Here is a 27638-nt window from a genome sequence, read left to right on the forward strand (position 1 = left end):
GATTTAATCATTTTTTTTTAGATTTGTGTGCTTAGTTTGTTTTTTTTTTTTTTTAAACGTGGCGACCACTGGAATCAAAGTAATTATTCTCTTCCTAATTAGTGATTTACAGAGATAATGAAATAGTCAGACTTGCTCCTACTTGTTTACGCTCTATAATCAGCACCGTGCTGTGTCATAATCACAGAACTATTCGTTAATTTTTATTTTGTCAGCAGAGTTATGCATTTATCTAATCATCATATCTTATCGCTGGAAGCTCCATCCATGCTCAGCTACTTATGAATTATCTTCATTTTGAAGCACCTTGAGGTGACTTTTGTTGTGATTTGGTGCTATATAAATAAAACTGAATTGAATTGAATTTTAACATTTGTTTAGATTTCTTTTAAGCCATACGTACTTCAGCTCTAGTTATTTAAATTTTGACCAAGAAGACATGCATACAGTATGTTCTAGCAGACTGCTGCATATTCACAAGTAAACAAACTCTTCCAGCAGACAGGTTCTTTTGACATGAGGGGCAGTTAAGCTGTCATCTGCATTCTTTCATTTCCTCAATGGATTTAGGGGAATAAACCTGAGGCCATGAATGTGGGTTAGTATGTGTTAAAATTCAGTCTGCCTTATGGTTTCCATTATGCCACAAAGCTTATCAAAGGAGATGCACATTTTTTTTGTATTACTTCATCCTCCTTTGCCTCGCATGCTTGTTTAGTAAAGCAACAGTAAACTGTTCGCAGAACTGCAAAAGATTTTTGGATCAATATGGAATATTATTTGTAAATCATTGTGCAATTTCAGTGTGTTAGTATTCACCTCAAAGCACAATGTAAGTGAATATGTGTTTACATAGTCAATACTAACACATGGTAGCCAGCTGTCTGCACAAAATCAGACTGATGCCAAGGAAAAAAACACTAGTATCACAGCAAAACATGTAATAAACGTCCTCTTCCACCATGTCCATCCCACGCTTTGCCTCTTCAAAACATGAAATGGACATGCATGCAGAAGTTGCATTACCAGCAGGGGAGATAATATATTTGAAGCCACAAAGTCGGTAGTGAGCAAAAAAATGTACATATAGTCCTTTATCACCAGGAATAATTTGGCGGCTAATATGTATATACTTGTAAATGTTTTAATAATAACTGTTTAAATACTTTCCTGTGATTATTTTAATGTTTGCTTTAAATAAAATATCTCCCTCTGATGTTACTGCAACTTCTGGATGTGTGTACATTTCACATTTTGGTGAAACAAAGCGGGAAATGTACACGTTGGTCCAGCATCTGTTATCACTTTGCTGAGATGTCAGTTTGACTTATCACAACAGATATTCTTTTCAAAAGGAGGCAAATACAACTTTTATTGACAGCTTTCTTTCCTCTCCTGCTGTCATCGTATTCCGTCATAGCGTGTTTCGCATTTTTTAGAGATGGTGGGAAACATTCACGGTGCAAGTGCTAAGTAAATATAACATTTACATTGGATAAGTCTCTTTTTACTTAAAAAAGAAGGAAAAGTCATTATGTTTTGTGGGCTAATTCATGTATTTTGTCTCAGACTGGTTTAAAACAAACCAGGACAAGAAAGGTTTGGACCAACCCAAGAAGATTTACGAGTATAGATGTAACTGTAGCCACTGTGTTCTAATCCACAGGCTTAAAATACTGCAGGTCTATCAGATGCGGCTGGCACTGCAGGGATACCATAAGGTGTTTTTCAGCATCAGTGCCTTTATGCTGCAACTATGGCAATACTGAGTGTATTGGTCCTCTTTTAAAGAGCGAGTTTGGAGAGGGAAGTAAGTTTGACAACCATGGTTTGCATCTTATTTATGAGATTTATGTTTTTGTCTTTTTGCATTGATTTATTGCATCCATTGACATTCATCCATAATAAACGTAGATGCTAGCAAGATTTAGGCAACTAGAAGAACATGTAGTAGTAACACAATATGATCAGAGTTAATATTTACAGCAGGGGCGGGGAACTCCAGGCCTCCAGGGCTGGTGTCCTGATGGCATTAGGCTACGTTCACACTGCAGGTCTTAATGCTCAATTCCGATTTTTTGATCAAATCCGATTTTTTTGTCTGCTTTTTCACACTACAAATACAATGTGACAGCAAACGCGCTCTAGTGTGAACCCTCAAAGCGGCCCGCATGCGCAAAAGAAGACGTCACATACAATGCGCTCTGTTTAGACCCAGAGCAAACAATGTTGTTTGACTGATGGACCTTAACATAAAGACTTGTTTCGGACTTTACGTTTCCCAATTTTGCTTTAAGTTATAAAGTTATTTTGTTATTTACATATGGCCTAATAATTATCTTTATTGCTGTTTTAGAGAGGAGCGGTGCTTCAAAGGATAGTTGCAGATTTCTGTCAGAATCTACAGATTATACAGTACAAATAAAATGTTCACGATTCTCCAACGTTGTCTTCCCAATAGTTTCACTAACATCTACACTGGATGGCCAGGAAGCTTTCACGATGTCTTATCGGGCGCTTCTCCGGCGCTGATAATTGGCATCTGTCTTGTGTCAGTGACGTAAAAGACGGATTTAATGCGACATGACCATTCAAACAGCAGTCGCTTTCTAAAACATCAGATATGTATCGGATTCAGTACCACATATGAAAGTGACCCAGGTCGGATTTGAAAATATCGGATTTGTGCTGTTCACACTGTCATACCATGATCGGATATGGGTCGCATAGGGTCAAAAAAGTCGGATTTGATGCGCTTGGGTCAACACACCTGAATCAAATGATTATTTCATTACCAAGAGGAGGAGGTAATTTAGCCATTTGAATCAGCTGTGTTGGATCATGGACACATCAAAAACCTGCAGGACACTGACCCTTAAGGCCTGGATTTCCCCCAACCTGATTTACAGGATTGACCCTTCATGCCAAAATAGTGCTTTTATCCAGTCCTCTCAACTGTGATTCTAAAGTGTCCAAATGTTACAACTTGGAGATTACACCAATCCCACTATTGCCTAATAACTACATAATGTTTATCAAGTTCATAAAAGGTTATTTGGAGGCTTTCATGTCCAGTTTCCTGCACATTGTGAAGGCAACTGAAATTGATATAAAACATATATTCAGTACATGCAGAATTTTGTGAAAGTTCTTCAGATGGCGACTGATCTACGTTTTTGAAGATTATGTGCTTAGTATAAGAGGGAAAACTTTAAAATGTATTGCATCAATATAGAAAATACAATTTGCACCTCAGTTGCCACTGGGCAAAGGATCTATACTACGCTAAATTTCATGACTTTAAATCTTTGGCTGATGCAATCCTGAAAGAAACTGCAGCTGAAAATGCACCTAGGATGAGACAGACAATGGAAACAATCACCTTTCAACAGTAGTTATTTATTGATTTAAAGCCATTGGCACAAGTTCATAATTATGATTAAAGTAGAATTAGATGGTGTGAAAGACTTATTATCATTTGGCTGCAAGTATTCATTTTCTAAAGATTAATAAACACTCTGTATGAATTCATTTGGATTCATTTTAATCAAACTGCATTTAAAGCACCAAATCTCAACAACTGTCACTGCAACTGCTTGTGAATTATTGAATGAAAGCAGTGACGTGCTGCCTTAATATTGTGCCTTAATACAGTTTTTTATTGTTTGTTTATTTCTTGGATTTATTATAAAATATACACTCGAGTTAGGTGAATAAGGAGGACCACGTTTATTGTTGTGCAAGATTTGTAAAAACTTTGTCACTAAAATCAGCTCGTCATGGTCCTGGATCTTGGCCTCTGTGTTTTGATTTGTTTTGGGACTTATGATTTGTTCTTTTGGATTTAAGAAGTATTTATCTTCTATCTCTGTATTTTTCTTGAGTTTGGAATCTCAGAGACCCTCACAGTTTTGTTATTTATATTTCTTGGTTACTTTGTTGATAATGTATCCAGCCCAGTCTGTCCCGTCTCATCTCCATGTCCTGTCAGTAGTGCATCTGTGTTTGGTTACCTTCAGTGTTCCCAGTGGTCTCCCCGTGTCTGTCCGGTCTGTCTGTGTTCTGTCTCTGTAGCTGTCTGGTTTCACTGTCTTGTAGAGTTCATTCTCCTTTAGCCTGGTCTATGCGTTTAATCTTTCCCGTCATGTCTCAGTGTCTGTTTATCGCTGGTCCCTAGGTCATGTTCACAAGTCTTAGTATGGGTCTCAGTGTGTGTATGTGTTACTTCTTGTTTTATTTTGATAGTCCCCTGTCTTGTGTGTGTGGTGATCAGTTTTGGTTTGCCTGTCTCGTCAGTTAGATTCTGTTGAGCTGTGCTCCCAGGTGTGTCCACTCTGCTCTAATTTCTTAAAAAAAAAAAAAGCCAGCCCATGTAATACTGACCATCAATACGCTGCAATGTTTACACAACCTTCAACCTAGAAAACCAGGTGATTTATTATAAACTTACCAACATGTTGTCTGCAAAGCTGCCAATAATGTTCCAGTGGTCAGATGTGACCTAAACTTTGTGTTTGAGTTCAGTTTGTGTCATGTGTTGAATCTTCCAAGGCCATAAAGTCTGCTCTTAATCACTGACAAGAAAACACACTCACTGGCATCTTGGAACTCATTCTTGACTTACACTGGAATAACTGTTTTTTCTTCACCCTGCAAATGGGTTTGATCAACTTATTGTTTGTTTGTTTGCTTGCTTTTCCTTTCGTTATACCAACTATCTCTGATATCTTTCTGACAGAGTTGTTGTCAATATGAGGTGTAAAGGAGGTACAATGCAGCTATTGGTATCTCAATTTCATTCTAAATGCCAATTTGCAAACTTGACCAAAACAAATAATAGACCCTAATAATAGATCATTCAGATTTTTATAGGGCTTTAAATGGTCAAGCACCAGCATACATTAAAGAACTTTTACATCTGTATGCCCATAGCAGGTGAAAGAGGTCATGTGACTAAGGCCTGCTGGTTGGGCTACATACAAGACAGAAAACTAAAGGTGACAGAGCCTCCTCAATAGTAGCAGGACTCTCTGCCCATTAGTTTGAGGTCTGCAGACTCAGAGCTTTTTAATAAGCAACTATAAACTCATCTTTTTACAATTTATTTTTAATGAACTATTTCAATATACTGATGTCTAATGTTTTTTGTTTTCTTTTGTTCAGCACGTTTTGATCAATATCTTTAAATGTGCTATATAAATAAGGCTTTGACTTTACTTACTTTTCTACAGCTAAACAAAGCTGTCCATTAAATTATAAATTTGAATGTTTTCTCGTCTACATACAGCAATTACATCAGCATTAACCGCTATCAGAATCCAGTGATTTTTATGGTATTTGGGCACTTGGCCAAGGAAGAAAACAGAAGTCAATTGCAATTCTGCTGAACAGCAGAGAGTGTAGAACCTGGGAGGTTGTTTTCTAGGCTATCTTTCACTCAGGGTTGCACGGAACCACCCACACACATATACTGCAAGCTGTTTGTTTGAGCTGGAGGTGACGGACCTCTTAATCGATACACATCAGCGTTGAGCTGGGAACATGATATAGCTCGTGTGTAGACACGCGCGTAAAAAAGTCGTGTATGATCATCCATAGATGCACACACTGACACGCACAGAAACAATCACATTTAGGATTTGCCAGCATAATTTTAGGCAGTTTCTGAATAGCAGGTAGTTAAACGTGTCTTTTTCAAAATAAAATTAAGCCTTACATTTTGATGCTGGCCAAATAGCCAAACACAAAGGCACCTCAAATATCATTTCCAGAATCATCACAGTCAAATTATCTGCAGAAGTTATTTTTCATTTCTTTTGGTATGTCATGAAGATAAAACAGACAAAGAAATATGCACGCTGTAAAAAGCCTTCTGTGTCCGTAAGGTGAGTAATCCTTAAAGATTGACCGTGCTCTTTGCTATAGTTTGAACTGAGAAAGTGCAGAATTGATTGCCGTGATAAAAAAACAAAAAAACAAAACAAAAAAAACCTCAAATAAATAAATAAAAATAAGGTCCAAGTTGAAACTAATTGGAATTATACGTTGGCTAAATTTATTGTCTCATTACTCTCTCGATCACTTTCTATCTCCTTAATGTGAGGCTTTGATGCATAATCACGATTGAGATAATTTGATGGTGTGTAGCAACTTTGAAGTAGCTGTTTCTTTCCCATTTTCTATCAAGCACAAATGCAGGGGGGAAAAAAACACACAATTAAGACGCCTGTTGGTATTCTCAAACATATTTTCTGTATAAAATGGCTAAAGAAGGTTCTACTGAAATGAGGACATTCTTCTGAAAGACAGAGATCCCTGGTCAGTACAAACCTCTGAACTCTGATAACAGCTGCCAAAATCTATAGAGGTGGAAAAGATTAAACAACAGTGAAACTACCTGGAGATGATGAGTAGATGCTCCTTTTAAAGTCTATATTGATCCCACAGGTCCAGTTGTGATATTGAGGGACAGTGCTAAACAGGTCATTATGACTTTATGATACCACAACAGGGACCACTGTGTTGCTGAAAGCCTCCTGGATGCATAGGATGACTATAAGTAAATGGACCTGGGGCCAGATCCATAAAACATTATGGGCAAAGTCAGAAACGCATTTTCCCCTTTTAAAAAGGTGTGGATATTATATGCATGCTTCTTCTTTTACAGATCATGAAATTTGTACAAATGTGCATGTATGTTCCCGTTTTCCAAAACCCTCCTTGATCAGTGTCATCATGTTTTTAAATGTTATTTTTCAATTTAGTTTAAATTGTAAACAATTTCGTTTATATTTGGTTATTAGTTTTTGGTTTTAGTCACGTTATAATGGAATATTTGTCAGATGCAAAACGTGATAGGTTCAGAATACAAGGACTCAGAATTATGTTAACATAAACAGAAAAAACTTTTAACAATTGTTAATGCTTCTTAACAAACCAAATTAGCAAAATCTATCTAAATACATAGTATATTATGTAAACATATTTATGTAAAATACATTTTGTTGTTTCTAACTTTTTAAAGCTTTGGTTTATTTAATTTGGGGATTTTTTACATTTTTTATTAAATGTCACAGTCTTAATTCCTGAATACTAGTAAAAGTGTGGAAAAGGGTGTAATTAGACAAGACCACTTTTAGTATTAAAAATGCTCTATTGTAGATTTGGTGACTACAGACGTCATGTAAGTGCAGTGAACTCATGGTTAAGTCAGCAACAATACTGACCCCACCAACTAAATGTTGAAGCAGAAATGTTGAAGCAGAAATCAAACGACAGACAAGCTAATGCTTTTCCAATCCTTTGTTAAATTTTGATGATTATGTACATTGTTATTTTTCTTAGCTGACATCTGCTTTAAGGTTTGACATGTTGTGCATTCATACATGCTTGTTTGCATACTTTGTTTGTAATAACTGATTATTTGAGTTAATTTGCCTTCCTATCAGCTCGAAACAGTCTGACCATTCTCCTCTGTCCTCTTTGCTCAGACAGTTGGATCTTTTCTATTTTTAAAGCATTCTCTGCAAACCTTATATATGATAATGCAGGAAAACTTTTAGCAGATCAGCAGTTTCTGAAATACTCAGAACAGCCTGTTATGCCCCTCTATGACACTTATTCTCTTAGAAGTGTCAGTGGAAGACTCTTCAGGTGTCACCTGGGCTAAATTGCTAATTGACCACAATTGATGAGGTGTGGATAAAGGCATGCAGAAAGACCAACAGTTTTTGTCACTGACCTAAGTTATGTTGATTCTGGTACTAATTGTTTTTAGCTAACTTATTCTGTAATTTAAAATAAAACCTAAAAACCTATTCTACCCTTTTCTGGTCTCAGTCTCAATATTTCTGTTGTGACTCTTGAGACGGGTTGTGACATAAATGGGGGCTCATCTGGGATATTTTAGACTTCGAGTTTTTTTAGTGTGTGGGTCATGGTTAGGGTCTTCATTGTGATTGAGCAAACTCTCTTTAGTAAGTGTGTTTCAGCTGGGGTGACTGTGCTGACCTTCCATCAAACCACTTATGTGTGTGCTTTTTGGGGTTTTTTTTGTTTTTTGTTTTTGCATTGTTGTTTTAGTTTGTTGTCTTTGGAGGTTATCCTGAGTGGGGGTCAGCAACAAGCCCATGTGCCATTGACCATGTCAGTTCAGTCACTAAGATTACCCTTCTTACTTATTCTGATGCTCAGTTTAAACTTCAGGAGGTTGTCTTCACAATGTCTACATCCCTAAATGCATTGAGTTGCTGCCATGTGATTTGCTGATGAGACATCTGCATTAATAATACGTTGATTGGGTGTACCTAATAAAGTTTCTGAGTGTAATTACAGCAAAAAAAAAAGTGGTAAAACATCAGGCATGCATAGATAAAAGTCTCAATTTTGATTTTTTTTCGTTATGTGTTAATATTGGAGTTTTGTTAGTTTATGCTTGCTCACATCACTGCAGTGCTGTCAGTCAAAGGAATGTCAACAAGCCCCAAAGTAACACTTCCAGGGAAACTTGGCAATGGTGTAACTGGGCATGTTTCTCTGTGTGGTAACTTTGTTGCTTGCAGTGTGACAGTAGCAGCAGTCAGAACATCAGAGAAAAATATAAAAATCTTTGCTAGTAATTCCAATTCCAATAAATAATATAGAGATAAAATGAAACAGGATTACCGGGGGGGAAAAGTGCCACAGCCAGACGTGTCATTGCACTCCTATTAGAGGTGTGAATGCAAACAGAAAAAAAGGCTTGGAGGATATATATATATTTTTTGGTTTAAAAGCAGATTCTATTGCTGCTCATATTCACTCCAAAATTACAGTAATTTAACAAGGTAGTGTTTGATAAACATTTCAGTATATGGATGAAAAAAATATCTAATAATTCACTTTTGTGCGGCTTCTCATTGAAGAACACCAGTCCTTCTGCACCGCACCTGCAAGACAGCAATCCATAACAGCAGCCCTGAAGTAGCCATCAGTCGAATCGTGTCACCCGCTGATGGTTTTCAACCCCAAGTGCAGTTGAGCTCAGGCTCCTTTCATTCCAACAACAAAACTAAAACGGAGGCTGTGTGGGGCTGTGCTAAAGTGATCGCTTTAAAACTTTGTCACTATAGAGACTGGGAGTAAGAGTATAAGGGGCCCCTGGACAGGCTAGATCATTGTGCTAAAAAGGAATCTTCTTTAGCTCTCTGTCTCTGTCACTCTTTCGCTTGCTCACTTGTTTAGCTGTCATGATGGGTGCTGAAAAGCAAAGTGACACATTCATACATCTGTGAGTAGAACGCAGAGTTCAGAATGCTGAACAAACTGAGACACAAACAAAAAGACGATGGGATGGGTTAGAGAAAACATGCAAACTTTTCTTTGTTGGTTTTCTAATTGTGTTTCTGTGCATCAAATAAGAGGAAAACTAAATTTAGTTCAGTCTCAATGCCACTGGTATAAACCTGCACCTCACGAGTGCAAACTTGTCATGGTCGTTTTGAGTTTTTGTAGGCTGACTATTTTTGGGGGGAGTTTTACAAAGGTCTTTTGTCTTTTTTAATCTTGTTGTATTTGTGCTTTTAAGTCTGTTATTTGAGCCTTTAGTTCATCACGTATGATGGTTATAGGTTTGTTTGTTCCCTTTCATGTTTCAACTGTTCCCCCAGTCCTCTCTCTGTGGCTGTCTGGGTGTTAGTTTACAAACTTTACTACAACCTTCACAAAGTCAGTTTCTCACAGTTACTTCCTGTTTTATTTTGACAGTCTCTTAGATTAGATTAGATTAGATTAGATAAAACTTTATTAATCCCTCGGGTGGGTTACTCCGGGAAATTCGGTTTCCAATAGCACAGCACCAATAGAAGTTACAGAATGTGATCAGAAATATACCATATATGCACATATATAAATACAGAGACATATATAAATACAGAGTATACAAAAGGGATAAATGGAATAAATAGGAATAAGAATACAAGGGAATCGCACATTTCAAGTATTGAAGGCTATTGCACTGTTGGATATTAACAAAAAGTATTGCACAGTGAAGTGAAAAGGCACTACAGCTTAGTTGTCCCCCCCTGCTTTGTCCTCCTGTTTCCCCTCCCTCTCCCCTCCAGAGAGGAGTTAAACAGTCTGATGGCATGTGGGACAAAGGAGTTTTTAAGTCTGTTGGTTCTTGACTTTAGGAGAAGCAGCCTGTCACTGAACAGACTCCTCTGGTTGTTTATGGCCGTGTGCAGAGGATGCCCAGCATTGTCCATAATGTCCAGCAATTTCTTTAGTGTCCTTTTCTCTGCTACTGTCACCAGAGTGTCCAGCTTCATGCCGACCACAGAGCTTGCCTTCCTGATCAGTTTTTCCAGCCTGGATGAGTCCTTTTTTGCTGTGCTGCTCCCCCAGCACACCACAGCATAGAAAAGTACTCCTGCAACCACCGACTGGTAAAACATCCTCAGGAGCTTCCTGCAGACCTCAGCCTCCTAAGGAAGTACAGTTGGCTTTGGGCTTTTTTATACAGGTGCTCTGTGTTGCATGACCAGTCCATTTTGTTGTCCACCCACAGCCCGAGGTACTTGTATGTGGTGACCACCTCCACCACCTCTCCCCTCTATCTGAACTGGCAGTGGACCTGCTCTGGACCTCCCGAAGTCCACAACCAGTTCCTTGGTCTTTGAGGTGTTGAGTTGCAGGTGGTTTGTGTTTCTGTACTCCTCTTCCTGATCATCCCAGATACACCCCATGATGGGTGTGTCATCTGCAAACTTCTGAATATGGCATAATTCAGAGTTGTAGCAGAAGTCAGAGGTGTACAGGGTGAAGAGAAGAGGGGACAGCACAGTTCCCTGTGGTGCTCCTGTGCTGCTGACCACAGTGTCAGACATGATGTCCTTCAGCCTGACATACTGTGGTCTGTCAGTGAGGTAGTTGGAGATCCAAGCGACCAGGCAGGGGTCTTGTCTCTTGTCTTGTCTCAAGTTTTGTATTTACTTCTACTTCCCTTGTCTGGTCATCTGTGATTAGTCCCAGATGTGTTTCCACCTGTTCCCTCTCGTTTCTGTATTTACCCACATAGCAAAATTGGTATGGCCCAGATCTGGCCCACACAATGTGCTTACACATGGCCCACATATCGCAAAGAATGACGGCCCTTTGGTGGTCCAGAATGATTAAGTTAGGACACCTTATTCATTGCAAATACTAAGAATGCACTGATTTTTCTTGAGTGAGCAATACTAAATGTTTATCCACTGACAAACATTTCAATTTGTAATTTGTGTTATTTATTAATATTTTTTAATATTATCACATTCAAATTTTATATTTATTTGTTAAACAAGTTTTAGAATTATTTATTCTGAAACTAAGTTTAAGCTCAGTTTCTTCTTATGATCTTTCAAGAAATACAGCCAAAATTGTTGTTGTTTGTATTTACTTGCACAATATGTTTTGTAGAATTTACTGAACTCAACACCAAGTACTGCTGTAATTCCTTTGAGGACAACAGCATAGTGTAGTCATATCTCAAGTCTAATAACAGAAGGTGGAAAAGATCTGTGAGGAAACTGTTTCTCAAAGCACAAATCAAATGAGAAGTAAAACTGGATGGTCTAAAGTAGGATTAAACTTCAGCATGATCAATATAAATGACAATGAAAATTACTAATATATTGGGAAATCAAAATACTTACCACTCAGACATCTTTCTGTCCAACAGTTGCTTTTCTAGTCTTGCAAGAGTTTGGTGTAATGTAGTGAGTGCTGGTCCAGAGCCTCAAAGAAATCTCTTTCAACAGTCTAATGACAAATGTATCAACTCAGAAAATCTCTTTACTTAAAAGTAAACAGCAAGCAGAGGGAGAAAAGCCTGATTTGATTCTTAATGGCTGTGCAACGATTATAGCTTACAAAATGTACAAAAACACTCCTACTACCACTACCACTACTTCTCACTGTGTGGTATTGCCACCTTCAGCTTACGCCTAAAAAGATGTTTATTTTTTTTAAATTGCCACAGATGTTCAAAACAAGCCACAAAGCTTAACCAGCTGGGGTTAAGAATACATCTATTTTCTCACTGCGTATATAATGTATAAAGCAATAAACAACTTACTTCCTGAGAATATTGTAAAATTGTTTTCTAAAAGGTAACTGGGAAACAATTTTAGGGGGGAATTAAATGTAAAACATCCCTGTATCCTTACAACACTAAAGTTTTTGCATCTCTGTGTGTGGAGTAAAGCTGTGGAATAGACTAAGTGAAGAACTAAAGCATTGTCCCAGCATGACTCAGTTTAAAAAGTGGTTAAAAAATATGGTTTTTGCAAAATACAGGGAGGAGGTAGGGCTTTGATTGGGTATTCTCACCCACTATTTTCACAATAGGGATGTGTATATATATATGTGTGTGTGTGGGTGCACAAGTATGTTATATAAGTACATATATATCTGTAAATGTGTATATTTTTTGACGTGTTACTATGATTTTAAAATAATACATGTAACAAATTGTAATGAAGAATTTATAATGGAGAGGGCATAAACAGGAAGGAAAAAGTGTAGACTATTAGTTACTAAATAGTGAAAAGGGGGTGGGATTAATTAAGCTATGCTTCTTCCTACTTCTTTCTGAACATGTAAGTTATTTATAATTATTATTATTGTTTTGTTTTCCTTTTTGCTTTGTTTAATGGTCTATTTTTTACTCTTTCGTTGTTGTTATACCATTTTATCATGTTCAAAATAAAGATTCAATACAATACATTACAATACAAAAGTCACCTATTTGTGAATTAATGTGCTGTGTTGATTTTGCCACCTTGTGTGGATTGAAAACAAGCCTGCACTATGGTTTTAAAAATCCAAACTCGATTAACTAATTAATGCTTTTAATTTTACTTATATGCACAGCTGGGTGACTTGTATGTTTTTATATACAAAAGTCCAACAGTAACGTAAACTGTCAGATAATGAAGTAAAATGTAAAATATAGCGAAGCAGCAATAGACAGAGGCTTAAAAGGGAAGCCAAAAGCTCCAGTATTGCAGGCTATCTGTGAGTTGTAACCTACTTAAGTAGAGTATAGATAAAATTTACTTAGTTGCGTTCCACCACTGAAAAGCAAAATTTCCAGCTACTTAATTTTTCTAATTTAAACCAACTCAAATAAGTGTTGATCAGCTTTTTGAATGAAAATGACTTGTAACCCATTTAAACAGAGTGCTAATAACAGTTGATAGTAAAAACCAACTTCAGTCTAGTTAATATTTTTAATTAAGCACAACATTAGGTTTTACATTGCATATGAATGTATGCACCGCTGCCATGACTGTGCACATACTGGGTCATGAAATGTATGTGAAATTTGATATTAATAAAACATTGAGCGTTGACAGGAAACACTATCTTCTCTATGAAATGTGCTGCATTTGTACTCATTAGAACCCATCCCAGCAACAGGAGGGCTATCTAACGTACATTTAGAGTCCTGTTCGCTGTTCATGCAGCTCATGTAATGCTTCCCCATCAGCATGTGATGGGTGAGATAGTTCTTCCTTATCTTTTAACATCGCCTGCAGCTTCCAATGCTCACTAAATATGATTTTCAACCGAGGCATTACGAAGCATTACGAATGTGCTACACACTGACTTCAGCTTGTTAAATAAATGTCCAGATAAAGGCAATCAGAGCTGCAAAAGTGTCAAAGGTTTTTGAACAAAGTTGACAATGGTGATTTATATCTTACCATAAGCAGTATTTGCCTGATCTTTTTATATATTTAACACAGCAGCACAACAGGAAGTATACCTAAACAAAAGTTATGATTCAGAGCATCAGGAAGTAGGCTACATGTTGATTAGAATGCAGTGCTTTGTTTGTGGCTAGCATTAGCACGTAAACGAGATTCAGTAATTTGTATTCGTAAAAAGTTTCCTCTCGCTAACCACCCTGGCCAACATGTGTGACGTAGAGAAGATGGTGTGTGAAAATGTTAACTGGAAAGCTCTAATGATGATAGAGAGGGGACGGCAGCTCTGCCGTTATCCAGTTTTTAATCAAGACATAGGTCTCTGTTTCTGCGCTCATGAGCAACATTTTTTTTCTGTTATATGTGCTTCTCACATGTATTGCAACTGCAAAAATATGATTTTTTTTAAAGATGATAAATATTATGCTGGACATTAAAGACAATATAAAGTGTTTAAAATGAGCTCAACCTTAAAATATATTCAGCAATAATATGAATCCATTTAAAACCGATGGTGATCATTTTTCTGTACATTTTTTTGTAAACTTTTGATAGTTTAGGTACAATTTTCTAACACCACTGTTTTATGTCTGGTCTGGTGTTTTCAAGTGTTTTATTTCTTCTTTTCCATAAGGGATACTTTCCTCTACCACTTATTGTCAGCTAATAGTAAATCATTTTTGATAATATACGGTAGTAGATATTTATTTAACTATAGAAATAATAATATTTGATGTTTAAGTTTTCAGCCAGGAAGGAGTTCATTGAGGTGAAGATGTCCATGTAGAGTTCAGACAGACAACACAAATGGTATGTTTTAATCAGATCCATTTTATGATGTTAAATTGTTAAACAGTGTCAATCAGTCTCTGCTTGACTTTCTGTAAAAGTCACTGCTTCTAGTCTCTGCTTTCAATAATAGATGCATTGGTAACGAAGCTGCAGTTTTTTGGTTATTGCTCTTTAAAAATACTGTACAAATATCCTAAGAGATTAATGTGTGGTGACAGTGAAAAGTAGAACTTTTTCAGTATTTCCATCTGTGGGCTGTAGCAGTGTGAAGACAGACTTTCACTTTGCAGTCAGCTAATTAGTGAGCTGACTGGACTGAACTCTTCTCTCTCTTATCAGGGGTCTGGCTGACAGGGTGATCAGGACAGAAAAACACCACTGGGTGCTTACAACTTTTGGCAACTGCTTACTGCATCTGATATATGACTAATTGCCTGATATTATGATAGATAAAACTTTCTATTTTCACCCTGCCACCAATATCTGCAAATTATATCCTTATAAATGTCAACTGTGTTTGTATAACACAAATGTTAGTATGCTAAAGTAAAATAGAGATAACTATAAATGGAGTATTATAACTGTTTATCTAACAGACCCAGCAAGCAAAGAAATGCGAGCTTAGCTGCAGACTATCGTTCTTCGCTATTCTTTTAATGTGCTTCTATTGGAGACTAAAGTTGGGATACTATGTAAAATGTAAAAAACCTCATAAATCCATATTTTATTCTCACTAGAACATACAAAATGTTTAAATTGGGCATACGTATAATTTTAAGAAAACATATGCTCATTTTGTATTTGATGATTTAAAAAAAGATTTCCTGTATGGGAGCACATGATGCTCTAAAACCTGTATATACCTTGCAGCACAGATGGTGCTTCTCCAGATGTGGAAGCTGCCAGTTCCATAGTCACTAATGCACCACCATATCATCAGTGATTCAGGCTTTTGAAGTGAGTGCTGAAAACAAGCTGGATGGTGCCTCTCTGTACTTCGGAGGATGCTGCATCTACACTATCTTTTCCAAAAGGAATTTCAAATTTCAGCTTTTTTGCCTCATTCCATTTTAAATGAGCTTTGGCCCAGAAGAGGCAGTGGAGTTTCTTTATGACTTCTTCTTTGCATGATAAAGCTTTAACCTGCATCTATCCATGGCAAAGCTGACTGGGTTCCCTGACGATGCTTTCTAGAAGTGTTCCTGGCCCATGCTGGAATTTAATATAGTACATGCAGTGCTGCTTTGTCCCTCATCCCTTACACACAGAGATTTCTCCAGATTCTCTGAATCTTTTTATGATATTATGGACTGTAGATAATAAGATATTTAAATTCTTTGCAATTTTATACTGAAGATCATTATTCTGAAATTATTCCAAAGTTTTTGGCAAATTGATGAACCACTGGTTCTTTAAACCGCCTTTTTTATACCATGTTTTGTTATTGACCTGTTGTTGCTTAACCTAGGTAGCTTTTTGTTGGCTTGTCTTTTCTTTTATTTATCAAATTCTAGTCAGAGAGTTAAAATACTTGAAATACTAACTTACACAGAGGAGAGAGAGCCCAAATGTAGGACACATGGATGGAGATTAGAGACCAAAATCCAATTCTTTTAATCAACAGGCTAACGTGGCAAGCCAGGCAGCCAGGTAAATAGTTCAGGTGGGACCTGCTAAGTCCAGAAATACTCCAACAAGGTCATACACGAAGAAAAAAGAAAAGTAAAAAAAGGAACAGGTGTGGAAGAAGACCCAGGTGAGTCTGGTCACAGCAGGAAGACAAAAACCAAGGATGGGAAATTAATAGAGATGAAGGAACTCTAAAAATAATACACAACAAATAGTAAACAGAAAATACAACAGGAAATGACTCAAAGCTAAATATAAATAATAATAAATGACATCAATCAATGGCTGTGCAGCATTTGAGTGAAATTCTTTTTTATTTTGTATTTATTTTGAGGGAATTGAGCAGATCATGTCCAATATGATATATCCATTTTATAAAAGGAAATGCTGTCCGGCCAGATTTGAGTTCAGCCAATTTAATTTTAAGTTTTATTTAAAGCAATAAAAGGAGAAAAAAGTCAGAGTTAACTATACTCCAGTGCAGGTATTTGTTTACTATGTTTAAATCCTAATTACGACTTTAAAAGCGCTTTAACAAAATCTTTGTCATAGTAACACAATCCCACATGAAATTAGTCTGATTCAAATGTGGCATATTAAGGCTCTAATGTCCCAATTAAAATACAAACTTTATGCCTCATTTACCAAGCTGTCAAAGCCAACATGAATGAAAAGACATTGTGTTGTGTTACACAGAAACATAAAATAAATGGATGATTGGAGACATAGTTTCTGTTTAGTGATGCACCTGAGACTCAGCACTCAAAGACACCAAGCCAACAGATGTTCTGTGCTGTGGGAGCACCCCACCACCCACCCTCTTGCCTCCACCTCTCATTTTTCTCCTTCCACTCGTCTGCGTGATGTAAGGTCCCCCTGGCATTTTTTTTTCTCAGCCTTGAAATTCACAAACAACGTCCTTGTAACTTATTTCTCCCTAAACTCCTTTCCACCATCTGTTTTAGAGCAGGTCATGTACTGAGTGGAAGAGGAAAATATTGAGTAAAAAGGGTGGAGGAGAGGAAGACGAGCCTGATGGGCTCTTCACTACACTCTGAGGCATTTAGGGATAAGTTCAACAAGAGCTAGCACTCCTTGTGTGTTGACAACAACAGAAGTACATCTCAGATCTAACTGACAGTTTGCCAGTGCCAGTTTTTATTTGCTAACAAGCACATCAACTTCCCATTAACAGCCTTCTAGGAGAGACAGCATGGGTCTGCAAAAAAGGGGGATTCAAGACAGACTCTCATAAAAATTACATCAGATAAGGTGATGCAGCTCATTGAACCATAACCGTATTGGGAGCAATTTTGAGTTTCCATTAAAAGTAAAAGACAGACGAATGTGTGGGGGAAATATCCTGAGTTTTCTATTCTAATCAGTATTCAGGAGTGCAGTGACTCTTCATTATCCTCTAAAAAGACTTAAAATAGGTGGATGAATATGTGAACTCCCACCATGGCACCTTTTCTTCTTTTCTCTCTCTTCAAACCCAGTAACTGTCTTAGCTTCTCACCATCTGATATTCACCTTCTCTTTCCTTAGATTTTTCTCCTTTCTCACTGACATTGCACTCTTTATCCCAAATCTTGCTTCAACTACTTCTCCCCAAGGCCTTATCTCTACCCCACCAGCTCTGCCATACACTCGCACACACTTAACACCATGAAAGCACGCATGCACGCACGCACGCGCACACACACACACACACACACACACACACACACACACACACACACACACACACACACACACACACACACACACACACACACCAAACCCTGTCCTTCATTTTAGTTTCAGGCGTCTGTCTCTTCAGCTCCAGCAGTGTAGCCAGCCAGCTAGCTGTCAGGGCCTGGGAGCTGTCTACCTCTGATTATGCTATCATATTGCCCTGGCGATGCAGTTATCTCCCATTCAGACTAGGAGGAATCCAGTTTCATATTGGCCATTAATGTTTAACGAGACAGAAGTTTAGAGATGGGTGTGGAAAGCCAGTGACCCTCAGGGCTCGATCTGGTTCAGCTTTGGGCAAGACAAGAGTGTGAGTGTGACATCAGAGTAGCACATGCTATAAATTGGTAACATACGTGTGTTTAATCTTGACACTGTAGAACGAGAACTGGATCAAAACAAACATAAAAATAACTGTAATCCCATGACCCTCTTGCCTCTTGTTCCTTCCTTACACTTTAATGTTTTTAATATGAGTTTATTAAGAGAGCAGAGTATTGCACCACCAAGGCTGTACTAAGGCATCATGTGACCCGGGGCTAAAACCTTCATAAACAGCTAAAGGTTTCTGTTGGAGTGACCTACCAAGAGGTAGAATACAAAAACAAATTGAAGTGCATTTGTTTTCTTCTTTTTTCTGCAGGGAAAATACAAATTAAAATGTTAAAAGAAAAATGAGATATTTTGGGGAAGGAACAAGCTCCCTTTTAACAGGAAGTTACCTCCAGCAGAAACTTCTGGGAGGGGGAGAGACAGGACAAAAGACACACTGTGGAAGAGAACCAGAGGTTTATAATAACAAAAAGTGAAAAGAGGTGAATAAAAAAGAAATTCTCAGTGTGCTGTGGAAAGCCCCCGGCAACTTGGGTCTATTGCAGCGTAACTAAGGGAAGAGTCAGGGTCACCTGATCCAACCATAACTATATGCTTTGTCAAAAAGGAAACTTTTAAGCATAAAAGACTTAAAAGTAGAGACAGTGTCTGTCTCCCACATCCAAACTGGAAGCTGGTTCCACAGAAGACAGTTTTTAGGACAGCCTGAAAATATAATTTACAATCCAGCCTGGAAGTAATAAATGCATTAACTAGTTTTTTCAGCATTACTCTCAGACAGGATATTTCTAATTTTATGGTAGGACTTCTTTGACCATTCTTCAAACTTTCTGCTTCCAGGAAACAGAAAGTTACAGAAAGTAAATGTTTCCTACTGGGAAGTTTGATTTCATCCCTTTGTGACCATCTAGTTACAAGATGGTCACAAAAGTATTAACAACGTTACAAGTCAAGTGTGCAAGACGTCCCTGGTCCACACATATGCAAGCTGGGAGCACATCAGTTAATATGGCTTAGCTTCTGGGGGACTTTGCTTCTGAACAGAAATCCAATGAAAGAGTTTTTGCTCCATGTGCTGGCAATTGTTTACATTTGTAGACTGATTATAAGAAACTGAATCATCTTCAGGTAAAACTGATGGTTTTGAAATTGAAATTTTGACAAAAACCGTCCTGCTCTGCTCAAATGTGATTGTTCATAGAAGCTACAAGTGGAACACAAACACAAACCAGCTTCCAGTACCAAAGATGTTGTCCCCTGTGTACTGTATTTGCATATTCATACAGATATCCGTTTATAGAGTCTAATATATTCCTGAGGTAAGCCACTATTTCATAATGATAAAAATGTCTCGGTTTACATACCGTTTGTTCTCCGTCTGCCTGGAAGCTGGCCCAAAAGAAAACAAATTATAATAGTGCAGAATGTAGAAAATAAAAACTTAAAATTTGTGTGTAGAAACATTAAAATGCCACCAGTCGATGATATATTTACAATACAACAGATGTAGCTAGTTGTGATATCAGACAAGTTGTAGATAATAAGTGAAAATTCTGTACAACAGATCTTTTTGTTGCTTCTCTTTGTTTCAGTAGACTAAAATATGAATTAATTCACAGACCAACAATTAAAATAAATAATTCTGCCACTCTCTGAGGCACGGACAGTCCTGAATGTCACAGGATATTTTCCAAGACAGTGCGGGAGTGCTTCAGGTTAGACTTAAACCCTGATATCATGGAGACAACTGAACATTGCACATTCAAAAAGCATCAAAGCTGGCATGAGCTGTTAGGTAGAATGGGATAAACTGCTCAAGTCTACATGTGCAGTTCCACTTACCCTTGAATAAAAGCTTGCTGCTGAAGAGGATTTTACAGAAAAAGTTGTAATATTTCTGTAAATGATCTGCACATTTATGTTACAGTTGCATGTCATTAACTTTGTTTCTTTTCTCTCATACTTGCTCCTTTTCCTCAATCTCATTCCTCTTTCTTCCATCTGCTAGTATCTCTGGCTACTGGCCCCACCAAACTGCTCACTTTACTTATTTTGTGTTTCTCAATTCTCAGTTTTGTTTTTGCTTACGCCAACCAACAGATGCAGATGGTCGCCCTCCCTGAAGCTCTTTCTGCTGGTGATTTCTTCTTTTTAAAAGGGAGCCATTCCTCCTCAGAGATGCTAAATGCTTTTTCAAAGAGACATGTTCAGTTCCTCTCCATAATATTATGAGGTCTTGACCCTTTATTTGTAAATCATGGCTGAGTAATGAATAAGGCAACTCAGTGTGCACAGTGGTTAGCACTCACAGGAAGAAGCTAGGGTTAAAGTCCTGCCTCTCTCTCTGGGTGCTCCCCTTTCATACCATAGTTCAAAGAACACACACCTTGGGTTAACCAGGAACTCTAAATTTCCTGTAGCAGTGAATATAATAGTGCATGTGGTGGTCTCTATGTTAGCCCTGTAATAGACTGGTGACCACAGTCAATCCCACCTCTTTACTTATGAGAGTCTGGACTGGCCCTATGAGCAGTTAAGAAAATTGATGTATGGAGAAATTAGATGGAGTTTACAATTAATCTTGAGAGTGTTTGGTTTAATATATCCAATTGATTAATTTCTCCTCTGGCACCTCTGCTGTTTCATTGTTTCTGTGACAAATTCAGAACTTCATGGCTAAAGTGTAACACAAAGTAGACTACTGCTATGAATTCATATCTCAGAAATCACTACCCATCACCTCGAGGAAATCTTGGTTCCTTGTGAAACACTGACTCAGAAATGGATCTTTTAACAGAGGAAAGTGCTTCAGTAAGAAAAGAAAAGTTAAAAAAGAGATAAATGGGACCAATGTGACCCTTCAAGTTCTCATTTTCCAGAGTATTGAGTGTTGTTCAGAGCATGCAAAGCTTTTAGTGTTAAAAGGGAGTGACAGTGGTGATACTCAATCAGACAAGCGCCAAATGCTTTATTTACTCAATACACTGCAATATTGACATTTTCTCTCCAGTGTTAATTAACTATGCTGTGGCCTTAGCACAGTTATCTGGTTTTCAATAGGAACACAGTATTCACAGTAATACTGCTGCTAATTAATGATGACCACTGACAAAGGACAGTCTTTCTAAACCTGTTGAGAGGTACATTTCTAGTTGAGAGGCAACTGAAGTGATGTTTGAAAAATGGCAGACCATACAGACATTGCCTGAGATATATATGTATATATATATATATATATATATATATATCTCATTATTATAACCATCCCTTAAACATTCACCCATCCATTTTCTTTTGCTTATCTAATTCAGAGTCACAGGGAGAGCTGTCACAGGGCAAGAGGCAGGGTACACCCTGTCACAAATCTATTACAGGGCTAACGCAGAGAGACAGACAACCACTCACAGTCACACCTACAGCTAATTTAGAGTCACCAATTAACCGAACAGACATGTCTTTGGACTGTGGGAGGAAGCCAGAGTACACAGAGCGAACCCCATCCAGCCAGTTGATTCAAACCCTGGACCTTCTTGATGTGAGGTAACGGTGATCATCATCGTCTAAGGAGCTTGGAAAGAAAAGCGTCTGGACTTCTTTAAGTTGCTTGAAGACGTTTCACCTCTCATCCGAGAAGCTTCTTCAGTTCTAAGGTCAAATGGCCGAGAGTCCCAGATTTAAACCCAGTGGGAGTATCCCCCCAAAGAGGGACAAAGGACCCCCTGGTGATCCTCTAATCACATGAGCCAAGGTGTGAAAGCGGGTGTGGGACCTAATCAGCCAGGGTTTCGGGTGTGCCCATTGTGAAACCTGGCCCCACATTGTCATGTGAATTCCTGAGGTCAGATGGCCCAGGATGTGAGTGGGCATTAAGGCGTCTGGGGAGGGAACTCAAAACTGGATTATAGATGGCAGACAGTTGGTGTCGTAAACCACCGCCTCTGTTCAAAGATGGTCGCTCACAGTGGACATAGATGGCCTCTTTCACTCCTCTTTCAAACCATCTGTCCTCTCTGTCCAAAATGTGAACATTGGCATCCTCGAAAGAGTCAATGTTCACATTTTGGACAGAGAGGACAGATGGTTTGAAAGAGGAGTGAAAGAGGCCATCTATGTCCACTGTGAGCGACACCCGCTTTCACACCTTGGCTCATGTGATTAGAGGATCACCAGGGGGTCCTTTGTCCCTCTTTGGGGGGATACTCCCACTGGGTTTAAATCTGGGACTCTCGGCCATTTGACCTTAGAACTGAAGAAGCTTCTCGGATGAGAGGTGAAACGTCTTCAAGCAACTTAAAGAAGTCCAGACGCTTTTCTTTCCAAGCTCCTTAGACTACGATGACCTGGATGACTGAGAACCTTCACAGACATGGTGATCATCATCCCTCTACAAAACTTGATAAGTGTAAATATTCTTAGTATTTTCTTTATATTATTTATAAATGAATGTGCTTAACTTATTTCAGTCTATTACACAAAAATGAATACATATAGTTGAAACTGAGGTGCTCCCCTCCTTATTTTGGCTTTATATCAGATGATGGAACTTTATTCATTCATGTATAACTTTGAAGGTGATGCTATTGTTTATATTTGATGCTTTATTCTAGAATTCGACAGCATTAATAATGAATTATATTTAGAATTAGACCCATTTTGTGTTTATTTGAGCTATTTTGTTACACTTGGTAACTTTGTAATATATTGTATTAATTAATTTAATTAGTTAGTTTCTGTTCTTACTACCTTGGAGCAACTGTGACCACATAATTTCCTCTGAGATTAATAAGGTATTCTGTTTCGGATAAGATCAAAGCAGTAGTGTAAATACTTAAATAATTTGTTCTGTGTGTTTTTCTTTGGTCTTTCACATGTACATTGGCCATGTTTAATATGAGCATCCACCACTGTAACAAAGTGTTAATGAATAGAGTCAGTGTGTGTGAGTAAAAAGCTCGGGCTTGAGATTGGTGTAAAGGATCTATTTCAGAGTCTTAATATGGTCATAGTCTATGACCATATTAAGACTCCACTCGAAGATACAGGGATTAAAATTATGAAACTAGCGGGCCTTCTTAAACATACTACTTACAGACTAGGGTATTCAGGTGCTCTAATTTGTCTAGTATCATGAAAGCATACTAGCAAGATGTAAAGGCCCTGTTTTCCAGGTATGTGTGAAACATGAGAAATGTACGTGCTTTAGTTTTGTGTTGTCTTCAAAGTAGTTTTGTGTCTCTTTAATTTTTTGTGTTTTGTCATAATACCCTTGCAGTTGTTTTCTGCATCTATGGTCCTTCTCTGTCTGTGTAGCAGTATCAGTTCTGTTTCTTTGAGGTAAACCATCATTCTGTCCTGTGTCTTTATAATCTTTTTCTGGATCTTTGTGGGAAGTTTATGTATTTTTGTAGTGTGTGTTTCTCTACAGTCTACAGTAGTTTTTGTTATGTCTCTCTGTGGAGGTTTGATGTCTCTTTGTAGTTATTTTTTGAGAATTTCTGATGATTTTGCAACAAGAAAATTTAAAAGTTTTTTTGTGTAATTTATCCATGATTTCATGAGGTCTCCTAAAACCAGCACTACTTGTACCACACTCATATCACACTCACACCTGTGTCGGTGCTTCAGTGCAGTGTCTGTGAAATGGTCCTGCAGCAGTTGGTCAGTCTAGAAAAGCAGTAACTTTTCTCTAAATACCCATACATTTACCAGCAATGTTAAACATTACTTATGTAAGTATTTTTTTTCCAAATCATCACTTACAGAATAAGTAAATATCTCATCACAAAGCCTGCTACATGGAAACCCATAATAAGATAAAGTATTTGCCAACTTGCCAACCTTGAGTAAGTTTTAAGGATCTTTCTTGCTTTCATAAAAAACATTCATTGATCTACACAGTCTTGCACATCCATTGTGAAATGTGTCATTTTAATCAAAATACTATTATTGTGTCACCGTGTTCACTGGAAAGTCAACATGTTCATCTGTTTTGGATGAGAATGGTTCTGCTGCATTTCAGTTGAAATTGCAACATCCACAAAGGTTTGGTAGTTGTTACTGACTGAAGAGTATTTTCCTTTTATCGAGATAACAGTAACTCAGAGAAAAGAGTTTTCTGAAGAATAAATATTTTTCCGTCAAACCAACTGAAAAACTGTGTGAAATGAACTGCCATTTTCCTGCTGTATTTGTATCAGGGTGGAACACTGTTTTAGTATACAACCCCCCCCCCCCCCCCCCCCCCCCCCACAAATCTGATACCAATTTTTGATGTAGCTGCTGTATATACACTTTACAGTACAAGAGGAATTGCACTATTGTTTCTGGTGTTGGTGCATCATATGCTTAAGTACCGTAAGTGTTACCTCTGCTCTCAGCTAATTTAACAAAATATATTCACTATCTGCGTCTAATATTTCTGAGCTGAAAAACGACTAAATTGCAGTTTATTTTCAGATTGGCCTCTGATTACTTTTCTTAAAAGTACTTTTCTTAAAAGTAATCATAAATTTTAATCTGAATATACGATGCTCACAGTTTCTTGAAGCTTGAGTAAATTTAGAAATTGCAAAATGAACATGAAATGAAGTGTTTAGTAGTGTGCTTGCAAATTGCTACAATACTCAAGAAACATAAAATAAAACAATGAAAAAAGCAAATATCTCTATCAAACATCAGTGTTGTTAATTTAACATCTAACAATCATTGAATTGTAGACACTCAAGACTCCTACAGCAAACACGTCTAAATTTAAGGCAGTTGGTGGGCTCAGTGCAGTGACTGTCACTGCCTTAAGACTCTTTAATATTTATTTAACCGCATGTTTTCGTTTTCTGTACTTAAATGGAAATGCAAATGCTCTGTATGTGTGTGCACGTGTATGTCTGCATTCACCATACATGACTTGATTAAGTATGATTAAGTATAATGCTTTGTGGATTTTCTTTTAATTCAGAATAAAACCCAACTAATGTCAGCATCCAGGTCTGCTTGTTCCCGTGAAAGTTTGTTAAGATGTAGGAACTAGGCCTAGGCAAATATCGACATTTGCCTGTGTATACCGTACTACGTTCTTATGTAAGCCAAGAATCAATAAAGCAAGTTTCTCTTGCTGACTATTATAACTATTAGGCCACATGTTCTCATGAAGATGTAATGAATCCCTTCCTCAGTCCTAATGCCAGACAAGTAGCATTCATGGGCTCCAGGAAGGACATCTGGTCATTTGGGTTTTGATGCCATTAATTTCCAAGCAGAGGAGAATTCCTCTTTTGGGTTCAGAGAAGAAGAGTATCAGGGGAGGAACTGGATCATCCTAAGTGACTCCACAAATAATTCATTCCAAGGTAGTAGAAGACAAATGACAATAAAAGGCGCAACAGTCTGTGCTCTCTCCATCTTTAAGTCCATTAAAAAAAGTTGAGGCATTCTGGACTGAATGGGCTGCTACCTGGACATATCGTAGCACGACACAATGTTTTGGCATTGTAACAGTGGCACTGTGCCAGTTGATCTTCTTCGAATAACGACCTACTTTAGAGGTAGCTGCTCAATTTGTTGCTGTACTCTGAGCAGTTACTTTCATGTTGCTGTGGTTTGGAGGCTCAAAAATAGAAGAAGAATCTCACACTGTTGATATATTTAAAAGTTATATGATCTACAATTACTGCTACCTGGATTTCAGGTAGTCTGTTGTGCATTGCTTCCAACTACCATCAACATCAGCTACCAACCAGCACTAAAGATATATCCTGTGCCAAAAATGTCTCGTAGGTGAAGATTTGCTAAAGTAAAATAAAATATAACATGACAGTTAGGTAAATGGGATTGATGAATCAACTGCACTACTGTAGGAACACTTTGTTCTACCAACAAAGCAATAAAGTTGAATTACTAGTACTATTCAATAAACCTGTAATTTCCATATTTTCATTGTGAATAGTGTAACAATAAATGCCTCTGGATTTGCTGCCTCTTTAAAAGACACGCTATGATTGATGACATGGTCAATAACTGATCTGAGCGCTACTTTTTCCTCTTACTGTGCCTCCTCCACCACAAATGCAAACTTCTCTCCTTTGGATCCAATGGCTCACTCCTTCCTTGCCTCTTTTTACTGTTTTTCAACCAACATGACTCCAGTGCTAGAGGCCAGTCTAGAACGTGTTCCACCCATTTCCTGAAAACATTTTTGGCAACTTTGTGGTGCCAAGCTGGTGGCAAAGTTGCTGGAATTGTGGCTATGGAAGTGACTCTCACCAGAAAGTTTACCACTGATTGGCAGGTACAGCCCACAGATTCTATCTGCCATGCTTTCATTCCACAGCAAGTACAGAAACTTATGTGGGAAGAAATTTCTGTACTTTCTGTGGGATAGTTTGACAGAGGATACATCTCCCTTACAAAAAACATAAACTTGGTATAAGTTTGGTGCAGTGAAAATACATAAATTACAACACAGCAATAATCAGAATCGCTGAGTATAATGCTAAGTTTCTCACCTCATAAACCATGCACAAGCAATTTTGTTAACATTTTTAAAAGACAAACTTGTTTCACTCTCCTGTTCCCTCTTCTTTTCATCGCTCTCTTTTCTTGCTCCTCAGCCACAGCATTCTCATTAATTCTTGCTGATGTTCAGTTTCATTTGACCTTTTCTTTCAGTTTGTTCATTTTTAATCTCCTATTACTGAGCACCTTCCCTACAAAACACTTTGAAGCATTTTCTCTGCATAGTAAATGATTTTGATGAGGCCAGTATGTAAACTCTTCCTTGTATTTCCCCCTTTTACATCACACATGTGATTGAAAAAGGGGAACTCTCACAAGCAAAAAGCATCAACGTGTTTTCAGATACAAGCAGAGAGAGTGCCCTGCACAAAGCATCTGAGCTGAACTGACCAGCACAGCAATGCTACAGAATGCTACTTTAAATGAATTTACAATGGCATTTCCCTCTACCCATTGACAACCCCTTTAAAATTAGGTCAGCGGCCCATTTTGGGTTTCTGAAAGGCACAGTTTTGGGTCACTCGCCCTGTTGTTAGAACTTTCTTTTTTGGTGAAAAATGTGAGAAATGAATGAAAAGCCATTAGTACAAACAAGTAGTAAAGGCAGCACTATCTGATAAACTTATTAATATTTCTTTTTGGCCTACTCAAATTATGCTTTGTTTGCCTTGCAAAGTATAATAATATTTTGACAAGAAGTCATATCACTTTTTTTAAAATAAAGTTTTGTCTCAGTGTCCAAAAGGCAGATTTGATATGACTCTATGTCAACAGTTGGTGATATTTCACTGGCAATTACTCATGTTTTGTACTGGGTGTTCCAGTTCGACTCATGCTTAACATTGAAGAAATGAGGAATAGACTTTTCCTTTTTTAAATGAGTGAGAACTAAGACGAAGAACTTAA

The sequence above is a fragment of the Pelmatolapia mariae genome, linkage group LG16_19 (assembly GCF_036321145.2).
Source record: "Pelmatolapia mariae isolate MD_Pm_ZW linkage group LG16_19, Pm_UMD_F_2, whole genome shotgun sequence".
Lineage (NCBI taxonomy): Eukaryota > Metazoa > Chordata > Actinopteri > Cichliformes > Cichlidae > Pelmatolapia > Pelmatolapia mariae.